The 25,923-nt window shown below is 40.6% G+C and overlaps 2 protein-coding genes across 6 annotated transcripts in view; one reads left to right on the top strand and one right to left on the bottom strand.

The window, feature by feature from the left end:
* The window catches only part of STK39 (serine/threonine kinase 39), a 381,542-nt gene that overhangs the window by 126,645 nt on the left and 228,974 nt on the right, over positions 1-25,923 (bottom strand). The gene's annotated exons all lie outside the window — the stretch shown is intronic.
* Positions 1-25,923, top strand: part of B3GALT1 (beta-1,3-galactosyltransferase 1) — a 267,054-nt gene that overhangs the window by 181,812 nt on the left and 59,319 nt on the right. Inside the window, exon 6 of one of the 5 annotated variants that reach the window (XR_010068922.1) lies at positions 9,482-9,627. The exons of the other annotated variants lie outside the window; for them this stretch is intronic. The gene's annotated coding sequence lies outside the window, so the exon portion shown is untranslated. Of the gene's footprint in view, positions 1-9,481; positions 9,628-25,923 lie in introns of those variants that run through there. 5 annotated transcript variants of the gene reach the window in all.

Here is a 25,923-nt window from a genome sequence, read left to right as displayed (position 1 = left end):
TGTCATGCACTGCCTAGGGTTTCCCTTGACGTAAAGTCCAGTCGTGTCCGACTCTAGGGGACGGTGCTCATCTCCGTTTCAAAGCCTTGGAGCCGGCGTTGTCCATAGGACACTTCCGGGTCATGTGGCCAGCATGACTCACGGAACGCCATTACCTTCCCGCCGAAGCGGTACCAATTAATCTACTCACATTTGCATGTTTTCGAACTGCTTGGTGTGCAGAAGCTGGGACGAGCAACGGGAGCTCACCCCGCCGCGCGGTTTCGAACCGCCGACCTTCCGATTGACAGCTCAGCGGTTTAACCCGCAGCGCCACCGGTTTAACCCGCAGAGTAAAACACAGACGCTGATTCATAGGAGAGCAGGTTCCGGTTTATTTCGTACGTAGTGTCAGTTGCGAAAAAAGCTGAGAGCGAGAGGAGCGCGCCGGTGCGGGGTTTAAATACCCCGCGCCGGTCAGCGCCCCCTCACCCTGGGTTACGTCATCCCCCCTTTGTCCTGCATGCTGTCTTGCCGGTAGGTGAAGGGTTGCGAGGCCCCAGCTGGTGCCCCGGGATCGCCCATCATCGGTTTCCTCATTCAGCCGGTGATTGCTGTCAGCTGGGCGATCTCCGTTGCGCTTGTGCTAACAGCTTGGGTGTGCCTCGCAATCCGCTTAGCCTTTGTCTTTTCTTCTTTCTCCTTTGTGTTCTGATGGCTGCTTCCTCCGGCTAGAGTCTGTGGCTGTTGTTGTGCGTGCTATGCTTATCTTGAGCCCCTTCCTCTGCTTCCTCGTTATTGTCATGTGTGCCGTTGTGCTGATGTCTTCAGCTCAACGGCACTCATGACACTCCTTAACCCAGATGCTTTGTACAGCATTGCAAGATCATTTTTCTGGATTTCTGAGCTGGAATTGATATTTTTAATGCACAGTGCAACCCCTGTTTCCTTTCTTTGTTTGTTTTAATCAAAAAGTAACCATCAGTTGATATTTTTCAGTAATGGCAGTCATCCTATTAGGTTTCTCAGGTTCTCACATTAACCAAGTACAAACTCTTGACTTAGAGAGGAAAAGGTTAAAGGAGACTCCTCATAGTTGCAATTAGCAACTACTTAGGATATGACCTTGTCACCTCTCACACCTCCGAAAACAATTCATCAGAAAATACAGCTTCTCTGGTCACTCTTCTCTCTCTTCTTGAACTCCTTACCTAATTCCTTTTAGATCTCCCTGTTGGCTTGCCCCCTGGAATCAGGCTGCCTTATATTTCTTTTACAGTATCTGCTTACTCTGCAACTTGTTATCTAGACATTACATCCATCATTACATCCATCAAGCTACTTTCATAACTTCAATCCAAGGTCAAAACATCAAAAGCAAGCTTACTAAGAAATAATATCCAAAGAGACAAATCAAGTCAAAAGTCAGGGATTTTTTGCTGGTAGGAATTTGACTACTTGAGAATCTTTTCTGATGTTTTATCCTCAAGATGATGGTCTTCTCAAGAACTGGGTGGAGGGGGATCCTGGTCTAAGACAGAGTCTGCTGGGTTCAGGGCACAGACAGCTATGTGTCTGTTGATGGCTGATTTGTCAGAATGCCAAGCTTCCAAGAATTCCCTAGCAGTGTGGGATTTAACTTGGTCTAGGATGCTCACAGTTTTTTCACAGGTCTAGGATGCTCACAGTTTGGACAGACTCAACCATAGTTTCAACTGGGGAACTGTGAGCACAAAGAGATAAACCATATTTACACACCATTTAAAAGAGACAATAAAAATGCTAAGAAGGTAACAAAAAGACCAGAACACGTCCTCCCCAGCAGCCAATGCCCAGATAAGCAGGGATTAACACCAGACAAACCATCAAGCAGACAAACAATGCCCTAATCAAGGAACTACCAAGGAGAAAACCACACCCCCACCAACACTGGCAGGGCAAGCTACCATATATAAACAGGGAGCAAACCCCAAACTCACCAGCACTGATGATGTTATCTAGTCAGGTAATGAAACATCTGCAAGCCAACCACCAAGCTCAGAGAGCACCAAGGACTCCACAGTTCAACCCTGAGCTACAGATATCCTTTTCTTTGGAAAAGAAAGAGAATTGGGTGTTGGGGAGAGATTTTACTGTTCTTTTTCTTATGCATTGAGGGCTTTTTGCTTTAGGGGTTTATAAGAAAGGATTTCTTTCCAAATTAAGGCTATAGTGGTAGCTGAACTAATAAGATCCTGGCAAGATATTTTTCTTTCTCTGCAGAAAAATATATTAAAAAATGTTACCTTGTAGTACAAAACTTTTATTTTAAAACCTGTTTCTATAGTTTTTCTCTGAGAGGATATATCAGCTGGAAACTTTAACTTTTGCTCACTCCATTCTTTCTTGATTGTCTGCCAATGAACCTTTCCTATGAATAATACTCAGTCTTCAGTATTAGAGAAAATATGATTCAAACTTAAAATGCAATTGTCCACAAAGAGCAATATAAGCTTCCGGGGCATTAGGCAATTTCTACTTTGGCAACACTCTGAAAGAAGTCTGTCTGTCTGTCTGTGCATTGGTAGTGCAGGCAGGGAGTGAGATAACCCAATCCTTTTGTTTTTTATAATAGTATATAGATTGGCCATTAAAAAAACTGAAAAATACTGGAATTGATAGCTTCTGAAGCTACTATTTATTCATGCAAACGTCCTTGGTAATTTCCCAAAATGGCAGTGCAGCAGTACAGCTGAGTCATGACATTGCAACCATGTCAGATTGTTGGGTGACAGTATCGACTTTCTAATTAAAGGTGGAAATATCTACAAAAATTTCAAAACTAATCAGAGTAGACAATAAAAGCACCAGGGTAACAACAGATCTCAGCTGAGCACATCAAAATTCCATTAACATCAGTGGCACACATATTCAAAACTTCCCATTGACATGAATGGAGCCTACCAAAAAGGTTTATTTTTGTTGGGATCATGCCTCTCCCCCCACCCCACCCCCGCTGCAACTGGGCAGCATTTCAGAGGGGTGTGTCAGGCTTCCCCAAAAGAAAATTTTATCAAGGGCTTCTGGCAGGAATTCTGTCTAGCCTGCTCTAGTCTCCTTCCATCCATGCCTTAGCACATTGCTCATCACAGACACATCAAGCACACATAAGATGTTTCTGGAAGACAGAGGACTCACACCCTTTGGAGTATTTAATGACATGCTCCCTCCTTCTGAACAGCCCATCACGTTAAGAAAAGAAAAGAAAAGAAAAAGCTAAAAAGAAAGGTACGTTATCTGTACAGCAGCCTTTCCTAATCTGGTGTCCTGATAGGGTAGACTTCTCCCGGAATCCCCAACTAGCATGGATTGCTAGGGATTAAGGGAATGGAAGATTAAGGAACTGATCTGGCCTCTCCTGTGTATTGTTTTGGGACAGTTCTGCAGGGCGAACTAGATCCATTTAAAAACTTGAAAAATGCCAATCAGAGGAAAACTGCATTTCTAAACATATCCCCCAGGCTATGTATGTCTTTCTTGAGATTGCAACATCTAACTCGTATTTTAGAACCCAGTAATTCTGGGATTGATCTAATTTGATGCAGTAGGAATATGTAATTGCTATATCCCTCCAGTCTGGCTCATTTCTTCCATTTTAGCAGCAGGGGAGGAGGAGGAGAGGGACAGACAAGCATCTTTCCATGTCTTCTCAAGGTGTCAGCCTGCAAAACTGTGCATGCTGCATACTAATGGCACACCAAGGAGCAGTGATACCATATCAGCTTTTCTCCATACAAGTCTTCTCTCTTGGAGCTGCCTGTTTTCAGGTCAGAATTTCATTGTATAGTCAGCGTTAGTGAAAGATGCAGTAGAGCTGAAAATGTGCAATAGAATGATATTGGTCCACAGAGCATATTATATAAAGCATTAGGGAAATAAGTTTCTCAACTTTTTTGCATACTTCAATACTCTTCAGAAAAAATACTGTCCAGGATTTCAAGCATAAAAATACAAATGGAAACTCCAGAAGCTGTCTCCCACCTCTTTTCAAGCGATAGCAGCTCTCCAGAGTCTAATAAAGTGGCCTTTCATATCACCTCCTTCCTGATACTTTAAGTGGATGCTCTGGGGATTCAGTCATGGATTTTCTGTATGCCAGGCCTGGTGTTCCCTTAATAGTGGTGACTTGCCAAATACAGAGCTTCTTTCATGCTTTTGTTAAAAGGAATACTAGATACCACTATCATAAATAATATCATGAGACTGTTTGTTGCATCTCAGTGTTTCTCATCTGTAAAATGGAAATAATTTCCTCTAAAACATATCAACCCACTATGCTGTATGGCTTGCTTTATCTGTCTGTCTTTCTACTTGCTTATCTACGTATTTACCTACAGTAATTCTAGGTGACAGGGAACAATCATGGTCTGTTTGCTTGAGAGCACTGAGGTTTTTGTTCCCCCTCGGTGGAAAGCCAAGGTTTAGATTCCCAACCTTTAAAAGTAAATGAAGAAGGTCAGTTTCAATCAGATACTATGATGGACTGCTAGGTCAGCCTTACCCAATGTTATATCTTCCAGCTGAATTGAAACAATGATTTGTCATTTGCAATAGGGAGATTGCAGCTGTTGTTTTTTCTTGTACTTGACTGGAGAGAGAAAAAAAAAAAGTTCCATCCTAGAGGTTCACTAAGCTGCTAGTCCCAGCTCCTGCCAACCTAGCAGTTTGAAAACATGCAAATGTGAGTAGATTAATAGGTACCGCTTCGGCGGGTAGGTAACGGTGTTCCATGTAGTCAAGCTGGCCACATGACCATGGAAGTGTCTACGGACAAACGCCGGCTCTTCAGCTTTGAAACGGAGATGAGCACCGCCCCCTAGAGTCGGACACGACTGGACTTAATGTCAAGGGAAACCTTTACCTTTACCTAGAGGTTCACCAGATATATGCTGGAATCTAAAACAAATACAGTATATATTCGAGTCAGTGTTGACTCCTGGCAACTGCCTGGATAAGTCCCTGCAGTTTTCTTGGCAAGATTTTTGGAAGTGGTTTGCCATTGTCTCCTTCCTACAGCTGAGAGAGAGTGACTGGCCCAGGGTCACCCAATGTAATGGGAAGAATAACTGTGAGGAACAGGAGGAAGAGCCACAACCAAGATGATGGTCAGATGAAAGATATCTGAGTCCTGGTAAATGTAACCTGAGTAAGGGTTTCAGACAAGACCCGCCCTAATTCTCACGAAGATAAAGGGAGGGAGTGGGGAAGCACATTCAGACTTGAAAAGTTAATGTGTTACTGTAACCTTATAATAAAAGTAGTATTAGCATTCATAACTTTGGTTTCCTAGCCTGGTCCATCATGAAGGGCTGACACCCAAATGGGTTCATGGCCAAGGCAGAACTAGAACTCACGGTCCCCCAGTTCTTGTCTGATGTCTTAACCACTACACCAAACTGAGGAGAAATTAAATATTATAGTCATGACATAAAAGTGTTCTATTCAGGGAGAAAGCAAAATTTACGTTAGTATGTTGTCTGTTTCTTCCAAATGATGAATTCAATACTGAATATATTTGGAGTAAAAACTTTCAAAGAACTTTAACTGCACAGAATGCTCTATGCTGGGGTCCAGCACCATAGCTTAATTCAGCTTCAGTGTTTTAAATTTTTTTTATATATATATATATATATATATATATATATATATATATATATATATGCTTTCAGACTTGTTGGGTTTGAAGGAGACTTTCAAACCATGTTTCTTGTTTCCCAGTCAGGGTACAGGCGCTGTTTTAACAAAAAGTACTAAAAGAAAAAGATGACAATGGTTTGATCATAAACTTTTGTTAAGTATTCATTTTAACAGGTCTCTGGCTATCCCTATTGGTTTGATTGCATTGCCTTAAATAAAGGATAATGTTTCAACAGTTCTGTTAGATAACTGAATCCACTTACACTTTTCAGGGTTTCCAACACAAATAGCAAAATCTTTTTTAAAATGCCAGCTTGGGCATTTTGCTTGAAAAATAGCTACTCACTTTCATTTGAGCAAGGAGGAACTTAATTCAGATGTATGTCAAGAGAGTAGCAGTAACTCAGGTCCTCCATCAAACCATTTTCCAAAATTGACAAAAATGTCAGGAAATAACCTCCATTTGCCACATTTTAGGGAGAAAAATAACCAAACAACAAGAAAATCTTTAGCCAGTTCGTGCATGATACATTACTACATCCATGCTGTTATACTTCAGTTTCTTATCACACATCCCTCACTGCCCTACCTACTCAATCCAGGTGGTATGGAAATACAACTGCCAGATTTAGACCCAATTAACATGGTTAACATTTGATATAGTGTGGAGCTGAACAGCATTTTAGTGCACTGTTTTTCAACCTTGGCATTTGAAGATGTGTGGACCTCATCTCCCAGAATTCCCCCAGCCAGCCAAGGGTGAGAAACACTGCTTTAGTGTGGACTCATACGCAATATTTTTCAAAGATGCCAAGGGCTGCAAAATGCAGCAATGTAAGTGGGGCAATATCATATACATGTGTTTTTACAAACAGGAGGTTTTCTTTGTTTTAGTCTTTAATTGTGTTAATTCACTGGCCAAGTTGGGTGAGAATATGGAGAACTGAAGTCCAAGGCTTCTGGAGGTCATTAAGTTGGAGAAGGCTGCTGTGCCCGCTTGATTATGCCTCTCTTATGTCACCCGAGAAAAAGATAAAGATTCTTTAAGGCTTCTCCCTCCCCCCCTCCCCCAGAGATATTACTTCCCCTTGTTATGATTTATTTATCAGCATATTTGATTTGTGTGCTACAGTGACTCACAGCAAAGATACCATGTAATAAATTGTCCATGGTTCATTGCTGAATTCATTCACCGATTGAAAGCACTGCCAGTGGATCAAAGCAAAGAAGAAAAAGGCAGATAGAACCTAAAGAAGCTCAAGCTGATGTTTTAGAAAGAGCCTTCTGTCTCCTTAACCCATTCATCCAAGCTGTGTCCAGGGTGAAGGGTGACGGGGTCTCGCTATATCCTTGAGTCTTTTCTAAGCCCAGTATATCCACGTACATGGGGGGGAGGGGTGTCAACATTCAAGATGGCACATACAAAAGCATGATTGAAGTCCCACCTTTTTGGAATGCACAATTGGAAAAAGGGAGGGGCTTCAATTGTGTGGCCATGACCACCATCTTGACTCTTACAATCTCCCCCTGTGGACACCCCTGGTATTGAGAGAAGACCTGAAAAATCATGGTTTTCATTCTGCTCTCATGGAAAAGCCTCCACAATCATAGCCCTTCTCAACGATATTATATGCAGCACAATGTTATCAGAGGGAGGGTTGTGGGAAATCAATAGGTGCAAATGTTTTGCAAATTACACTTATTGCAATTAAGGGCTGTGGACTCTTATCCCCACTAGGATTTCAAAAAGCTTATGCAAGATAACAAATGTGATAGCCATTTCACAAGCAATCAACAGGTTCAGACTGCCCCCTGCCTTCATCAAACCTGGGAAAAGAAACTGGAGCCTTGCCACCTTAATTGGCCTATATTGTGCTTTCTCATTTGAAAGTAAAGTACTTGCTGAAATTCCTGCATTGTTTCTTTAACCCTTCTTTGTAATAAATCAGAGCTCTGAGAGACTTGTCCTTTGGGATGAACTGGTTCCACTCCAGATTGTTATTGGAGCTGACAACTATTTGGATGGGAGACCACCAGGACACTTCAAATGTGTAGGCTAGGGTGGGAAGAAAAAAAAATATTCCCAGAAGGCAACAGCAAACCACACCCATATCGTTGCCCAGAATGCTGCCTGGACATGTCTGAAGTCATCAAGAGTCCAGCTTGAATCAAGGAAGTATTTTACTGAACAGGGAAGACTAGGGTCATGAGGAGTGTCTGCACATTACAGGTGCAGTCATACTCCCTGGGAGAAGGGACAGTGAGGCAGAGGTGCTTTGTAGGCAATGCAGGCTTCGGGCAGTGACAGATGTCCTCAGTGGGTCTCACCACCTTTTGCTATTGTCCTTGCAAACCATTCATTTGCCAAAGAGAATGAAAAGAGTACGTTGAGGACCCTGTTCCATCTTTTCACTCTTCTCACTGCTCACTTGCTCAGAGGGGCAAGTAGCAAAGCAAAGACTTAGGGGACAGGTAAGAACAGCCAAGGAACTCCTGGCCTTTGCAGGACATCAATATACAGGCAAGGGCCCCAAATTTACATATATTACTGGTTGCTGATTGCTGTTAACCATCCAGAGTTTGTATGTCAAATGGATAGCTACATATATGTTCTAAATAAAGAAATAACCTAAACACACTGGCCATGATCTTGACCTTCCACCTTGTGTCAGGTTGGAGATATTACATCAATGAAATCGTCCATAGACTGGCAGGAAATACCAGTTGACAAGTTTACAAGAGGCAGGGTGAGAGCAGAAGCATTTACAGGAGCAGGTGCTAACTTACCCTGAGTTAGAAAGTTTGGCTTTTTAAATAAGAAATCTAGTAAGTCACATTTTTCTGTAAGCTGTATGGTTTTGAAAATCTGAGAAACTCCTGTCAGTTCCCTAAATTTTTAATGCATGGATCCAGCATGTAGCTATTGCATGTTGAGTAAGTAGGCTAAAGTTTGGCAATACAGGTGATCATTCCTGCTTTTGTATGATGTGACTCGCAAATGAAAAAGGCACGCCTGTTTCTGCTGCACCTGAACTATGCCAGCTGTGATTTATGAGAGTGTGACAAAAGCAAATGAGCTTGAATGCCAGTGAGCACAGTATGAAGCACCATGAAAAATGTCTATGGGCTGCCTTGAAGTTTGTCCATGACCTGTACTGTTCCTTTTTTTCCCAAGGGTTCCAAAATAGTCAAGATAGCAAAAATCTGCTTTTATGGAACTTAACCCTTGTAGTTTCTGATCACTGGTGGTTGTGTGGGGTGCCTCATTAGCACACATATTCCTTCCTTCCCAGTTTTGCAAGCTGAAGAGAAGATTCATGGATAGAAACCTGCCATATACACAGATCTCTTTAACTAGGCAGGAGTGATTATTTGTCTGCCTGCTGTCTAGTGCAGACTAATTTTAAAGATACAAATGTGTACCACAACCTTAAAGGACCAACACAACCATTACATTATTAAACATACTGTAACAAAAGAAAAGAAAAAAATATAAACAGAGCTGTCCTGTCTTAGAGTGAAGAACCATGCTGAGACGGTATCTTGGTCTCTAGTGTTTATTGAACTAGTCTAGTAGACAGAAAATCCTGCCAGACTGAAAGACCATGGGAAACCCACACAGATAAACCCAAAATTCAAGGCGGGTCTGCTCTGGGTTTCTTTGAAGGAAAGTTCAAAGCCTCTAAACTACACATGCATTTTTCCCCCTGGATAGGGGCCCCCTCCTGCTCACCATCCATACTCATGACAATAGCAATTTATAAATAGAAACATTAAAAAATGTTTACTATATTGCTTAAAAGTTGTCTTCTATGCCCCTTTGTAGAAAGAAAGAAGAAAAAGACTAATTCTCAAAGGTGGACAAACAACACACATCAAGAGTCTATTAGCAGAAAGCAGGTGTGGTTTCCTCTACCAATGTTGTATAATAATTTTAGTCAATTCACATGCCTGAAAAATCCACAATTCTTGTTATTTTCATTCATTCATTCATTCTTCATACATACATAAATTTATTCATTCTTAATATTCTATGATCGATCCATGCTTTGTCAGCCCAAAATGCAACAATATTAGGATAAGAACAATATTAGGACAAGTCCAATTGCCTAATATTCCATGCCCAATAACAGGGTGATTGCAGCCAACCCTTATTAAACAATCTCTGAGGTGTCCAGCATACACAAAATGTTTGTTGTTTTGAGATCCTAGGACATTAATTTCCATTGTTTGATGTAATCTTCCATTGCTTTAGCAGAATAGGGCATTCAAGCTCATTATTCCAATGGTCACATAAGTGGCTAATATTTATTTCCTTCAACTTCCTACTGAAGAAGGCTTAATGTCTTAGGAACTATGGAAAAAACATCTTCCTTAGTTCACATTATGAGATGTCGAGTTTATCTAAACAAGAGGCTATGCTCCGTATGAGAAAATGATGTGATGCAACTGAAACCCTGTTAATATGAAAATATTCTACTGTTTCCTGTTCCATTTGTTTAACAAAATCTTTATCATTTATCAAAGGCACATTCACAGACCACTTAAAGAATGTGTGTAAATTTTCATGAAACAGAGCAATAAATTTCAGAGGAGAATGAAATTATAGTAACAGCTATCACATGCTTTTATTTTACATGTCAAAGAAAGAGAATAAGGTAGCCAAAAAGCAGTCCTATATGCCGAGGTAAGAAAGATATATTCCCATTGGGAATGATTACAATAAGGCTAATACCCACTAAATTAAATTCTAGCACTTATCATTAAATTAAGTTAATCTAGCAAAGTGTTATGAATCAGAGAGTATAACTGAAGTGGTAGGGTGTCACAATCTAAAAAAGTGATCCAAAGCTTCATTCAAATCACCTCCACCTATTATACGGTCCACTGGTTTTGTATACAAATGTTGAAATCCATTATGTATTCAGTCTGAAGAATCTGTAATTGGATCATCTATATAAAGGAATGCTAAATGTTCATTACCCAATTTGACAATAGGTTTTAAGAAGCAACCTTTTCCATCTGATATTTCTGCCTCAACAATCACTTAGGACATCTACTAATTATAACAGCAATACCTCTTGCAAGTTAAGAATTGTGACTTACATAAACCTCTCCCACCCAGGTTTTCTGTAAAATGTGTTTGTCTTTAGGCAAAATAAAAGTCTCTGCAGAAAAACAATTTCATTCTCATCTTTTTAAACGTAGTTTGCCTCATCAATACATAGCAGGAGATCACAATCCATATTGATACTATTAATATTGAAAACAATAAGCAAGAAACAAGGCATATATCATATCCATCCATTTCATATCTGGATTAAATCCAAAAGAACAGTCCCACCCAAAACAGTGAAAAAATAATAATAAAAATGATCCTACTGTGCAGAGGAAGATGGCCTTGATGGAGATATGCAGGGACCATTGCCTGGACAAAAGGGGCTGAAACGTTTTTTAAGTCCAGAACTATGAGATAGCATTTGGAAGTGGCTCAGACAGACACCTCCCTCTTTCACTGAACTTTAAGAAGGAGAAAGAAGAACAACACAATCCAACTTGCAAGATTCTGTTGTTATTATAGCCACTCTCAACAAAAGTACTTTTAGCCTTTAGTGGAGTTGATTTCCTAATCTGGCCTACCTAGTGGGACTAACATACTGCTACAATTGGTATTATATTTATCATTGCTTATTTACTATGTTAATTGCTATTATTGGAGTCAGAAACTGGTGATAACAGTATGTTTTATCAGGGAGAATTTGTTACCTGCTTGGATAGTATCCAGGAAAGTTCTGCCACTGTCTTCTCCCACTGAAGCAATAATGTTGGCAGCTACTGAGAAAGATGTGCTGACGGTTCTCCTTGTGATTAGCAAAGTTGTAAAAGCCATTCAACACACAGTTAATCTTGTAAGTTCCAGAACAGTTAACAGCTAAGAACAGAGTATCTCTGTTGAAAGATCATGGGTGGAAAATTATTTACAAAAATAACTATTAATATATTAATTACATTAACAATTGCAATTAATTATAGTCATAATTGATAATTATAAAATATTATAAGAATAAAATAATTATAAGTTATTTTACTATATTTCTAATATTTTGTTATCTATTTTTATATTCAGGCCATTAGACTTCTTTATCTTTGCTGCTTAATTATACATTTGTATTTATTTCTGTGCTTTTTCCTAATTTCTCCCCCCCCCCCGTTTTTCCCCCCTTTTTAAAATTGACCTTTATTAGAAAATATCCTTTTCGTTTATTTCTTTCCTTTCATTCTCCTCCCTGGGAATAATAATAAGCAATAATTATTAATTGTTTAGAGGGTAAGAGAAATGTGCTCTACTCTTGGACTATCACCAATTAGGGTTTAGAATTTTTATTTTTATTTTTAATTGTATTAGTTATTTTTCATGCATTTTAATAGGGAAGGAAGTTTTGATTTGCCTTTGCTGAAACAGTGTTGTCATGTCCAATGTTGCTTTTCTCTGTAGAATAATATAGCAACCAATGAGTTGTACATAGGAGAAATCAATGGAATGCATTCAGGGATTACTATTAGATGAGAATAAATCACCTCAATACCTGATCCTATTAATGTGAGCTTCCTTCTTCCCTTCCATAGGCCCAGATGGAGCTCCATTGCTTCAGCCTCAAAGCCAAAATCTCTTCCAGACAATTACATCAACAGAACCTAGTGGGACTTATTCCTGAGTAGAGATATAGACTGTATCATTAGGTCACTGTTGGGGAAGGTCATTGTCCAAGATTTAACCCCTGGCATTTCCAGTTTAGGCTGGAAGAACCTGTCTGAAATCCTGGAGAGCTGCTGCTAATTACCACCAACCATACTGGGCTAGATGAATGCAATCATCTAGCTCAATAGCTTTATTCATATGACATGGCTGACCAAGATATCCCACCCACCCCAGGAATTAGCTCCCTTCTGTGTCCCAGCAGCTTGCTAGCCTGTCTTGAGCAACCATCCCTGCTGATTTCTAGGTCCTCATAGCACTGCAAAGGAAGCTGGGATGTTGTTGTATTTGTTTGTTTTGCTGGCATGAAAAAAGAATAAACAACAACAAAACCACCCTGTGATCACACAATTTTGGTCAGCATCACCATAGGCAGCATCACTGCCCATTTTTTCATCCCTTCCCTGATGTGACTCTAGGACCTTCTCTTAACACTGGGTGGAGGAAGGCTAATCCTAATATAAGTAGTTTCAATGACAAGGGCAATTAGCTCACCAAGGAGAATAGTTGACCCCCAACCAAATTTGATTATGTAACTTATTAATGAATTGAAAATGTGATAACTTGGAATTGGGTTTTTTAATGGAAAAATGTATTGCTGTTAATTTCGGGGGGGGGGGGCAGAGGGTTCCATATCATATTGTTGCTTTCTTTATTTATTCCAATTTAGCTTCCAATTCCTTAATTAAAGGCATACTCAGGAAGTATAACATAGTAACTTTAACTCTCTATATAATACCTCAAAAGTTCAACTCTTTAATGTGGTAATTATGCTATTCTTAGAAGCACAACTCATTGTTACAAGGGGTGAAATATACTTGCTGGAAGAGGGAAATGGCTTTTAAATATCTCCATCTTCAAAATGTCTCACTGTCTTAAAGAAAGACTGCATTGCATGTTATTCGTCTGCGCAAGTTAAGTATCTAATGCTGCTTCAATTCTCTCAACAGAGAAGAACATGTTCTATAGCACTACATTTTCCCATTTGTTTCATGCTATCCTTGGCATCTTACTTCAGAAAGAATAACAGTAATTCAAGCTCCTACACATTCTGTTGGTTGAATAAATATCTGTCCTGACATTGATAGTTACTGAATTTGCTAAGCATCCCTTGTGTCCAGCATAACTGTCCAACCCAACTGTACTTTGAAAGGTTATGAGATAAGCAAGAAACCCTCTTGGAAATCTGATTTAGTTTTAGTTAAGGAGGCATGTGAGAGCTCAAGATTATACCAAACAATTATGTTATGTGAATATATTTTATCTGATAATAATGTTCCACCTTGCTAAAACTGGTTCATAATTGGGTGAGAATACATCTGAGGGAAAAACAGCTTTCATTGCCATGTTCCTGGAAGTAAGCATTTTGTCATACCTCAACTCTTGCAGAGTCCTTTGCTAACAATGAGAAGGGCTCCTTGATAGGCAAAAGTGTTGCTCTTGTGATTGAGACACAGGAGTGCAAGTGCAGAGGACCTGCATCTAAAGCCCACCCAAGGCCAAAAACAAATGCAGTTCCCCCTCTAGAGCACCACCCCAGTCCAAGTCTACTTCAGACTACTGCCCCTTTTCCACACAGACTTCCAGTGCATCTTGTGAGCAGTAGTATGGAAAAGGAATTGCATCCCCCTTATCCTGGTGATAGAAGCTCTTCCATCAGCAGAAGTCATACCTGGAAATAACAGTGCTGCGTAACTGGGCATATGTAGGCGAGAACAGGTATGCTCAGCTTTCATAAATATGGCACAACAGGTTTCTGCCTGCCGTACCATTTTCTTCCCTTTCTATTATTATAACAGGAGAGCACTAGGTTTTCAACGTCAAACAGTAGCAAATAATGATATTCTTTACTGAGACAGAACAGGACCTTAGCTACGTGGATGGAGGACCAATGTATCAACTGAATTTTCATTTGAGCAGGATGGTTTTGGATTTGACCTGATGAAATTTGATTGTCAAGAGTTGACCTTGTTATTGCTTTTCAAAGCACAGTGCAGTTCACTAAATCACAGTGTACTTACATCTACATCTCACAGACATAGCTGCTGTCAAATTAAACTGAAAAGATGCAATTATTATTTGACATTTTAGGGGGAAAAAATCAGAAGCCCAGGATTTAACTCAAAAGTCTCTCTCTCTCTCTCTCTCTCTGTTGTGTGTCTGTGTCTGTGTCTGTGTGTATCAATGCTACCACTCAAGAGTATGCTTGCTGTTATTTATCAGGCAATAATCAGATCACTCGCAGGTAGCTCTCCCTTGCCATCTGTTGAGACACATATGTTTATTCAAAGATTTACCAGATGTATAGTCTTTCTTATTTAATAATGCTTTCCACAAAAATAATTTTGAAATGACGTAATCCATGTCAGAGGGCACCATCAGTCCCAAGACAGCTAGGATATAGTTGTCAGAGGAAAGCTATTTGTAAAATTACACCCATTCAAAGCACATTGTTAGATTATTGATCATCTTCCTGTGCATCCTTCACTTATCTCAGCTTATAATCATAGTAAATCTAGTGCTGAGTGTGATGCAAATGAAGGCTAGGGATCCCAAGATAAGGAGCATATAAAATAAAGATGGGGGAAAGATATAAATGTTTATATAAAATATAAATCATACCCCATAAATAAACACACACGAACACATTTTAGCCTCAGCTTACTCTATTATTTATTATATTTCTCAAAACCTACTGCCTAGTATATTCTCATAACAACTGTATGTAGTTGGTTGAGCCAGAAGATGGCAGCTGACTTAACAACCTACTACATCAACCAGGAAGTTGCTGGAAGGCTGGGAAGAGACAGTTACCAACACCATACAATACCACGATGGAGTAAAAAAGGGGTGTAGTGCATCACCACTTCCCCTGTCCATCCATTCTAGATGAAGTGGTCATTGATGGTACTTTTCATAGGATGCTGCTGAGTTGCAGTAGGACAAACTGCAGGAAGAGCATGCAGACTCACACAAAACTATTCTTTAGGAATGAATTGCTATGACTGCTGATAGCAGCTACTGCTCTTTCAGATTATGTAAACTGCAGTGGGTCAAAAGCTGGAAAGGACACACAGCACCTACAGCATACATAGCAAACACCAAGCTCTCTACTGCATTAGAATGTTGGTGGGAAAGGGTTGCCAAGCTCATGGCTAAGCTTGAGGTCCCCCCAGTGGGTTTCATAACTGGTGAAGACTTCAGATAGAATTCAGTGCTTGAATTACTACACTCCCTAATATTAGAAGATCGTTCAAAAGTAAGCCAATTGCAGTGTGAAACTGGTTGATTTCTTCTGAAATTCTTGAGTGAATTCAAACTTGAATGGAACCATACATTTTGGGTGGAAATTCATTAACAGTTCTTTAAGCAGCATCAATTCTAATAAAGATTTTTGTGTACTATGTTTATAAGGAATTTCAGCCCGAATTATGTAGTCCATAGCAAAACTGTCAGTGATACTGTAAAACTGATCCTCACTAAAAACAAGTTTCACTGTGCAATAACCAAAGTTACAGATGCATTATTTTCCAGCTTACATTATTTTTCACACCTACTGAATGCATTGGAAATATCCCTTTTGCTCAGCTCTACAAATTGTTTTTCTAGCTATTTATTTCTCGTAACATTTTTGACAGGTAGAAATTTTGAAAATGTCATGGCAATCTAACTGCACTTTATATTGTAAGAAATACGCAATAAGTATTAACAAAGACAAAGCATGTGCCAGGACTGTGGACTCAATGCAAAAAGGCATCTAAATTTGGTGGTGTTCAAACAGAAAACTCCCTAGGACATCTAATGCAAACTTCACTTACAAGGCAAGCATTTCAGCTCCCTAAATCAGGAGTGATGAGTTTGGCAGCATTTGAGATAAGGCAATTTCTCTTCCACCCTATCAGCAAGGTTGCTCTATGAGAATCTCTGTACTACTCACCCAGCAGTCAGGACTGAAATCTGATAGTTCTTAACTCACAATATGGCAGCTCTAAGGGATAGCTTTATTTAGGCCAGCAAGGTACCTATACCTTAGAAGTGTCCCTAAACTCCAGAGAGCACTTACCTTAGCACACGTTAAGGCACTCCCCACATCAGTTTTTGAGGGCAGATGCAAAATATTCCATATGGGCTAAGGTTGTGCTCTTGTGGAGAAGGGTCTATCGAAACCATAGCCCATGTCCTGCTATATTGTATTTTTTACAAGGATGCAAGGACCCCATCTTGCCACTCCCCATTTAATAGAGTAGCCAGGCAATTTTGATTTATTTTATGTACAGCTGTTATCAGTCCAGTATGATTCTGTTTCTATGAACATGGCCAAATTTTGTTACACTGTCTATAAAACCAGACACACTTTGATTGCCTCAGTGATCTAGTCATGAATTGTTTTATTTTGTTCCATCCACTGTTGATTGTTGTATTCTGGTCAGTGATCGTAATAAAGGTATGTATGTATATATGATAGCTTTGGGCTCACCACAAACCTGTAAAGCAATTGACAGTCATTCTCCGTCTTTACCATGGGAGGGGAACTCAAACTGAGGTAAAATTAATTTCACAACAGCTTTCAAAAATATGGGATAAGCACTGATAGAAATTCAATCTTGGGTCATCTCACTTGAGATTTAAGACATTCAGTCAGCCACTATTTTATTGATTCACAGTTCCACAGCACCACATGCAGTTCAAATGGCAGGTACCTTATAGCCAGCTCCCACCTTGAACCAGTAGCAATAAAGCTTGCAAAAATGGAGACCCCTGAAGAAAGAGTTCACTCCAAGAGGAAGTTTCAGACCTTAAGTTAAATCTGCTAGGACAGGGACTGGCAATGTTTGAAGGATCAAGGTTGCCATTCAGCCTCCCGACCTTCTGGAGACCTGCAAGAGACCATGTGATGATGTGTCAATGTCACCAGAAAGGATGGAACTGAAATACTTCAGTCTCTTTTTTGGGACTGTGGGTGGCAGAGTGAAAGATAGGAATGGGACTGGCATGATTCTGGCAAGGCCTTGAGGCAGAAGGGAGTCATGCCATACAGCCTACTTCAGAAAGTGAAAACACTGCAGATTTTTGCTAAAGATGCTCACTGCAGCTGTGCATCTTAAATATTGGGGCTATGCAGAGCTTGGAAGGGATGTTTCCCTTTGATGAACTTGGTGCCCTGATGAAGCACTCCAATGAAAACAAAAGCATACACACCCCTGCTCCCAAGCAGCAGCCTGGCCACTTCACTCCTCAAAAGTGGCTTCTGCTCATTTGCAACTTATATGCAAAATCCCATTTTCTTGAATTAAGGTGGCCAGTCGAGACAGATCAGCCCAAAATAGCTATAGAAAACTGTCAGCACATCCCATGCCACAGGCCATCCTAGCTGCAGAGAGGAAGACTTTCAATGAGGTCCCCAAACTCTGCCTAAATAAGAAAGACAAAGGAGAATTGTAAATATAAAGTTTATATGGCCAAAACATTTACAAACTCTGAAACCTTAATAGGCAACTAGGAAAATTCCATTTGTATCCCTCTCCAGATGGGAAGCTCCAATCATCCTGGTCTCAAAGTCCGAGGAAAAAGCCAAGTTCTTAAGGCCTTTCTGAAGGCCAGCGGGGTCAGGGCCAGTTGTACCTTGAAGGGAAGAGATCATTCCAGAGAGGAGGCCCTGCAGTGGAAAGGGTCCCCTCAGGTGGCATTGTTTCAGGGAAGGGACCCAAAACACACCCACCCTATTGGTGTGTTAGGTCAGGCAAATGATAATATCACTGGGGAAAGATGGTCTTACACATAACCCAGTCCTATGCCATATATGGCTTCATCTGTGATAAACAGCATTTTTGACTAGCATCCAGAAGCCTATAAGAAGCCATGGAGCTTATGAAGTAATGGTGTTACATAAGCGTACCTAGGTGTGCCCATAACCACTGGCACCGCTGCATTTTGGACCAACTATAGCTTCTGAATGGTCTTCAAAGGCAGCCCCATGCAGAATATGATATGATAAAAAGTAATTAGTGATAGATTATACTGGAAAAGGGAATGGAGAAAAAGGGTAAAACAGGTATGTATGTGTGTGTTTTGTCCTTTGAATGTTGTAAAAAAATGGAATTGGCTTTTTGTGGTTTTATCATTTCCAGTCTCAAAACCATGTCAGCCAAGACTTCTTGACAATTATTTGATTTCTCTGCCCCAAATAGGAAGGCATTGTTCTGGATTTATGAATCATTTCCAAACATGATTTCATTCTGGATTTCATATACATATTCATTTTCATCTACATCTGAAGATTTTGCACGAATAGAGCTGTCTGAGTGTCGATCGAGAAATGCAGTTTTAGCAAATACATGTGGTTGCATTTCATCAGAGAACATCAGCTCAGATATTTACTCTGTTCAGATTCTAAGGCAACTCTTAGACGCAGAATTCTACATCTTCTACAACACTGGGAGGTAATGCTGCGTGTGCAATAGAAGAAATGGTTTAAAAATGTCCCCTCTATCCAATGGAGCATCATCTTTTGATCGCTGCTTGAATGGCCATTTGTTTGCATATAGAAGGTGAGAGTTTTCTGGTTGCTAAGTTACCTCATGTCATGCCTTCTGCTAGAAGTAATTATGCAGATTTTCCCTCAGTAGTCCAGAAAGCACTTGAATTCTCAGAAATACATAAACAGTCAGCCTGGCTTGGAAGAAGTAGAAGAGGAAAAACAGAACTTAAATCAAAGATCTCTCCTCCCCCTACCCCCAGTATATATAGGAAAGGGGAGTATTATAGTTACCTGGTTACCTCAGGATGCAGTTGCCAGCCACTTCCCATTCTAGCCATGCTAGGCAGTCACTAATCCTAATACTGTTGAAGTCAGTCTGGAAGTTTCATTCCTGCCTGGTGCACATCCCAGAAAGGCAGCCTAGAACATCTTGTCTTCTCAGGTCAGGCACATCGATGGGCAGCTTGGGTGTGCCTGACCTGAGAAGACAAGATGTTCTAGGCTGCCTTTCTGGGATGTGCACCAGGCAGAAACGAAACTTCTGCTCATGGCTCAATGGTCATCCACAAACAGGATGGGAATGTGTCCCTTTGTGACCCACCAAATATTTCCAGAAGCTGGCTGGGAAAGGAGCAGCATCATGCATAGATGATATGGAAAGACTAAAGAGAGGAAAAGGAAACTGGCTTTTGGGAACGAGCTTTCCTTGCTCAGGAGAAAGAAATTTTTAAAAATAGTATTTCTTCACTTCTCTCTTGCCTTCTTTTCTCAACCTAAATCCTCCATCTCAGCCAGACCTTCTACATCCTGGACACAGTACTTATTTTGCATGGTCTTTCTTTTTACATTCTTTTAGAGGAAGAGAAGAATGGAAGGGAACAAAGGTCAGCAAAGTTTTTGTTGCCAGTGTTAACTCAAGGCTGCTAGAGTGAGTAGATGTTTGGATGGATGGATGTTTGGATGGATGGCAGAGACACAGACAGACAGACAGAGATATACTGCATAATCCTCTGCCAGAATACAGGAAGGATAGAGGAGTTTATGCTGGCCTATGACCATGATAAAGATTGGATTGGATTGGATTGGATTGGATTGGATTGGACTGGATTGGATTTAATAGAAGAGTTAATGCACTTCTATGCTGAACTTTATTGTACTTGTTTTCATTCTTGCTTATTCTTGGCCTTTTGTCCATTTCAGAACACAGAGCTCTCTCCCTCCTCACCCGACTGCCCCCACCTAGAATAAAAGATTTTTAATGCAAGCTGGGATAGTCTCATCTATATCTGGCAGGGAGATGTAACTGAGCCCAAACATGACACTTTATGGGCAAAACCCAACAAAAGGAAGGTCTGGTGGTTCATATAAGATTGGTCTGAACTCCAATTTGGTGATCTGGAAAGCAGTGTCCTGTCTGCCCCTGGTGAGCTCTGTGATGAGTAGGATGTGAGATTTCCTCAGAATCAGGACTCACAGGAGACAGTGGCATCCCAGGCAGCTGATGGAGAAGAACTAAAAAGGATGCAGCTGGAGATGATGACTTAAATGAAATTCATTCCATCCCTGGGTCTTTTCTATGATAATGCAAGATTCACTTCGTTATTGTCATGTTTATTCACACTTAGAAACAGTTAGCAGAAAGCCACAGAAAACGGAAGAACTTGTAGGTGAAGCAGGGAGTGAGTCCTTACAAGCTTCCCTTTCTTCTGGCATTGGTAGATGTAGTGACTTGTAAGACTTCGGCTTCTTCCAGCTTTCGTTTGAGCTTTCCATGGTGTTGCAACCATCACACTGCCTTGAACAGATTAAAATAGCTACCTACTCATTAAAAAAGAATGTAACCCATTTAGTTATGGTATTGAAAGCACATATTCTGACACTAACTGGAAAATAACGACAGCAACTAGCTTTAATGGATTATGGAGATGTCCTAGTAAAACATCTGGAGATCACTAGAAACTTGCTCTTGCCCCCAGAAGGGGAGATGAGAATAAAACTGCACTCAGTAAGTCATTAAAAAGAGATTGGCACATTTCCCTCACTCTTTGTTTCCAGGCTCAATCATCTAACTAAATGAAGTGTGAAATAAAGTGCTGCCTAAATCATTAGACAATGCCAAGGCCCTTCCCTCCAATATCTCCAGAGGCTTGGTAGATTTTTATTCATGCCTGGTTCCTGGAAAATGATTCTGGAAAAGTCTGTTGCTCAGATGAAGTTGGCTTACTCTGAAGATCACGGATTTTTCTAAGCTTTTTGTTTATTCACCCCAGACCAGCAATCACTATCAATATGTTATCAGCTTATCACATCATCCAATTATGGTGCCCTAACCAAAGCCAGGTTTCTCTCCTGACTTTTCTTTTCCCTTCCCTTTTAGAGAAATCTTGTTCCTTTTATCAAAGAGTGGGTTTCAAAGTGGGAAGCAATGTGGCCATGCTATCAGAGAGGGGTGGCTTCTGGGTGTTCAAACTGATTTTTCCACTGTCATAGAAGGATGTGGCTACAGCCATCTCTAATAGAATGCAATAATGCTATTGGTTGTCACCTTAACACTGGCACATCCAGCACCAGCCCAACAATTAAGGAAAATGAGGAAATTGCCTCAAACGTAGGTTGGTGAGGGACAGCGGCCTTCCCTGATTCTCTCTCCTGAATCCATGAAGAAGATAGAGCTGAGTATGTTTCACAACCTTTTCTTGTTCCTTAAACTAGCTTGGTGGCTCACATGCAGAAAAAGCCACGCCTCTGTCATTGGTGTTTTAAAAAAAGTTGAAGCATTCTAAATAAGGACCTGACTATGCTATCTCATCTCTATAATAGAAACAATCAGTGTTGTGTAGTGATTAAGGTGTTGGACTCAATCTAGTTTCAACTCCACCATCAGCCATCTGAGCAACCTGGACGACTATGAGGCAGGCGCTCTCACCTCATAGGGTGATGGTCGTGAGAAAAATCTACCACACACGTTTCAGCTGCCAGTCCAGCCAGCATCTGTAGATGGAAAAAGGAAGGGGCACAAAGTCATCTCAGGCAGCAAATGTCTTAGGTCAGACCTGTGTACATCACACTGTCATGCGGCATGAAGAAAAATGGTCTTTCTTAGTATATTATGTAAATAACCAAGCAGCAAAGGGGGAAATGGGCATCTCATTTCAGACAAATTAAAATGGTGACAAACAGCAACAACTTTTGCCATGCTGCTCTCCTCTTTTTTATAACGAATAGTGCTAAATGAAAGGCAATCCTTGATGAGTAAGGTCACACTATGCCAGCTCTATGATATAAACAGCGTGGTTTGTACACCAAGAACATAGATCAAATTGCTAATTGGTTTCACATGCCATGGACACCAGCCTTTAATGATAGGCTTCGTTAAGCAGCAAACACTAGCATTTGTTTTCTTCCTAATGACTTCAATATCTTCAAGAATATGGAAGTCAATCAAAGCACCCATTGTGAAGAAAAATGGTTATTCTCTGCTGACGTGGGTAACTATGTCATAGCTTAGGCTGTAGACCACTTCCCATCTTGCAGCATGTATTTACAAAGCAGAAAGATGCAGAAGGATCTCAGCATGACAGTCACAGATGATCTGGAAATGAGGAGATTTGGAATCCAATGGCATCCACACAGTGGGCGGTTGTGGGGGGCAGGCTGTCAAAAGCAGTTTTGGGCATTGTAATGCAAGATCCTTTTGTACAGGCACATATGAAAGTGGTGGATCTTGCAGTGTGATGGGGTCAAGTGTTTTTGTCATTCTGAGCCGCAAGCTCCTGCAGACACCCATGTTGGGGCCTTATGCCCAGCCTGAAATCCATTTGGTGATCTTGGACAAGCCACTATGCCTGAGCCTAATCTACATCATGGGGTTTGGTGACATCAGCCCAATGAAAAAATTGAAGCTTTTGGAAGGAAGGAAGGAAGGCAGGCAGGCAGGCAGGCAGGCAGGCAGGCAGGCAGGCAGGCAGGCAGGCAGGCAGGCAGGCACCAAGTTATATACAATAGATTTGCAAATTCACATTAAAGGAATTGGGTGGACATGTTTCACTTTGTGTGTACCCGTTTGCCAAAATGACAATCAGTTGTTTTGAGGAAATCTACACATCCTGCTCATTCTTGAACACTGAACACTCACTCCCTGTGAAGTGTTTGTGACACATGAGAACTCAGATTTAGAGGCACAATATGTATCCTAGTCATTAATGCTATAATTTCTGTAGCATTATGGAAATCAAAGGAACAGAAACATTTGAAGATGTTCAGAATCATCTCTGGAGAAAGAGGAATTGGTGAAAGTCAGGGCATTCCCACAGCAAAATATCAGCAACTGCTTTGCCTAGAGCAGAGGTAGACAACCTGTGGCTGCAAGGCCCCTAGCAGCCCCCAAGCCCCTTGTTTACTACTTTCCTGGCTTCTGCTGAAAAATGACAGTGCCGTTTCCTGCAATTTTGAGTTGGAAAATCTGCAAAGTGTAAAGTCAGCTCTCGAATAGATTTAACAAATAAAGTTCCCTCTGTCAATAAGACTCTCCTGCAAAGAAAGAAAAAAGCAAACTTGGGCCAGTTTCCATCCTTGCCCTACCCACTCCCATCCTTGGCCCAGGTCACCAAAAGTTTCCCCATCTCAGACTTAGGGGACAAATGTGCTGTACCGAAAGGCTGTCGCTCTGTCTAGTCAGGTGACTCCCTTGCAGACCCAAGGTTGCTGTGCTCACAAGGTAGCTTCCACAGAGAGGCCATATTTGGTCCAGGAGCCACCAGCTGAAAATATGCTGGGCCAGAACAATTGGCTTTAAACATCTCCAGGACAAAGAGCTTTTAGCTCAAAGTGGCAAAGACAGCTCTCCCAAATGTGGCCTTTTGAACAGTTATCCCCCAGATTTAGGGACTGTCATTTTCAATGCCTTCCCTTTAAAAAAAACGTGTTTGCCAGTGAGGACAACAGAGCTTTTCTCCCATCTCAGTGCCAGTGATTTCATTCCAGAAGGTCCAGATACAGTGTCATTCCCAGACATTTGGGGGAGGGGGCCATAGAGACTGCCAGCCAGTGGCTATTGAAAGGAACTCTGCTGACTCTCCTGCTGCAAGCACTAATGTAACTAGTGCTTTATTTAAAGGGACACTGTGCCCTTGCCATAGCAGAGCTTCCCAATAATCTTTTAGAGAATATCCTGCTTTAAAAATGGCCACACAGGAAATGTGCAGAGACATTTCACTGCCAACAAAAGTACAGATTGTGAAGGCCATGGTTCTCCCACTTGCAACATATGTCTGTAAAGGCTGCACCGTCGGAGAGGCTGAACAGGTTTTAAAAATGATGCCTTCTAACTGTGGTGCTGGAGAAAGTTGCTGAGAAGCCCTTGGATTGTAAGAAGGACCAACTATGCAGTACTAGATGAAGTAAAAACAGCCTGCTCCCTGGAGTCTCTAATGCTGAAGCTAAAGCTTGGCTATTTGGGATACACAATGCAGAGTCAAGAGTCATTGGGGAAGACTTGGTGCTTGGAAAAATCAAAGGTAATCAAAAAAGAGGCTGACAGAAAGCAGGTGAGGGGGGGGAGAGATTATCCTGATAACAAGCATGAGCTTACAAGGACTCAGAGAAGCAGGAACTGAAAGCCAGTCCTGGCAAAGTAAGGGAACTTTGAGTGAAACACATCTGGGTGGCCAAACATCAAGAAGCAGCAAATGTGAAGGGGCTGGCAGATTGGCTGGAGGCAGTTTGTCCAGAATTGTCAAACAGTTCTCTGTTACTGGGATTTTTTTGCCAATATTGCCAAGTCGAGTCCTGAAGCAGTTGGGAATTTAGCCTGGAAACTTCTGCTTCTAAAACGTGTGCCTTGTTCCTGAGCCTACAAGCCACAGTGGGGGAGTGGCTCAGCCATGGACTAGGACCAAGGAGAGCCAGGCTCCCACCCACCCCTAGCTCACTGGGAGTCAGTCACTCTCTTCCAGCCCAACTTACCTCACAGGGTGGTGGTGGTGGTGGTGGTGGTGGGATAAAATGAAGGGAGATCCCCACATAACTGTTTTTTTTAAAGAATTTTATCAAATTTCAGAAAAAGATAAAAGATACCAAAAAACAAAAAGCTACCAAAAAAAGAAGAAAAAGAATTAAAATAGTGTGAAAACACAAGAGAATTTTTTTAAAAAAATAGATTACAAAAAGAAGTGACTTCTGACTTTAAACATCAAGGATATACAGCAATTTTCCATAATCAATCCCTTACTCTATATTAAACCAAAATTACTTATTTCTATAAATCAACCCCTTAACACATTATAAAAATCACTAAATATCATTGCTGCCTCCCCTTATATTAAAAGAAAAGAAAAAATATAAATCACCTAATCAATTTCCCCCCCAAAATAACAATTACTTAATTATTCCCTTCCTACTACTATTCTAATCATTCCTGTCTACTGTAATAAAGATCAAAAATAAAAAAGCATGTAAATTGTCTGCCATTTTGATTAATAATACAAGAAACATGAATTAATATTAATTTTTAAAAAGTTTAATAATCTTAATCCCAATCATTAAGGATAAGTAAAATCATCCAAAGCCAAAAGACTATCCAGATAAATATTTTAGCCCCTTAACCCACTTCAAAATAGACCAAAGCATTTACATAACCCCATAACAAACACAGAGCTTTTTCCTTAAAGAAATCAAACAGCCCAATTGCTCCCCTCACAAAAACAGACTTCTCTTTAAAAAACCTCCCATACATAATAACCCCTTCTTTTCCATAACATTCCATCAGAAAGTAAAATTCACTCATGTCTTGCAACTCAATTTCTCCGTTAAACTTCTTCAATTCAGCATTGTCAATCTCATCCGACATTTCAACAGAAGCCCCGATCTCACTCTTAGAAGAGACATTTCCATCGCTGTTAGATTCTTCAGTGTCATCCACATCATCCCCAACCAGATGGCACATTTTTGACCACATATTTTCCACAATGCTCTGAATGTCTTGCATAATAACTTGGCAGGAATCAGAAAAAGTCTGCTTAATATCTGCTTTAAT

The sequence above is a fragment of the Candoia aspera genome, chromosome 1 (genome assembly GCF_035149785.1).
Source record: "Candoia aspera isolate rCanAsp1 chromosome 1, rCanAsp1.hap2, whole genome shotgun sequence".
Classification (NCBI taxonomy): Eukaryota; Metazoa; Chordata; class Lepidosauria; order Squamata; family Boidae; genus Candoia; species Candoia aspera.
Note: the sequence above shows the minus strand (reverse complement) of the source record. Positions and strands in the feature narration are given on the sequence as shown.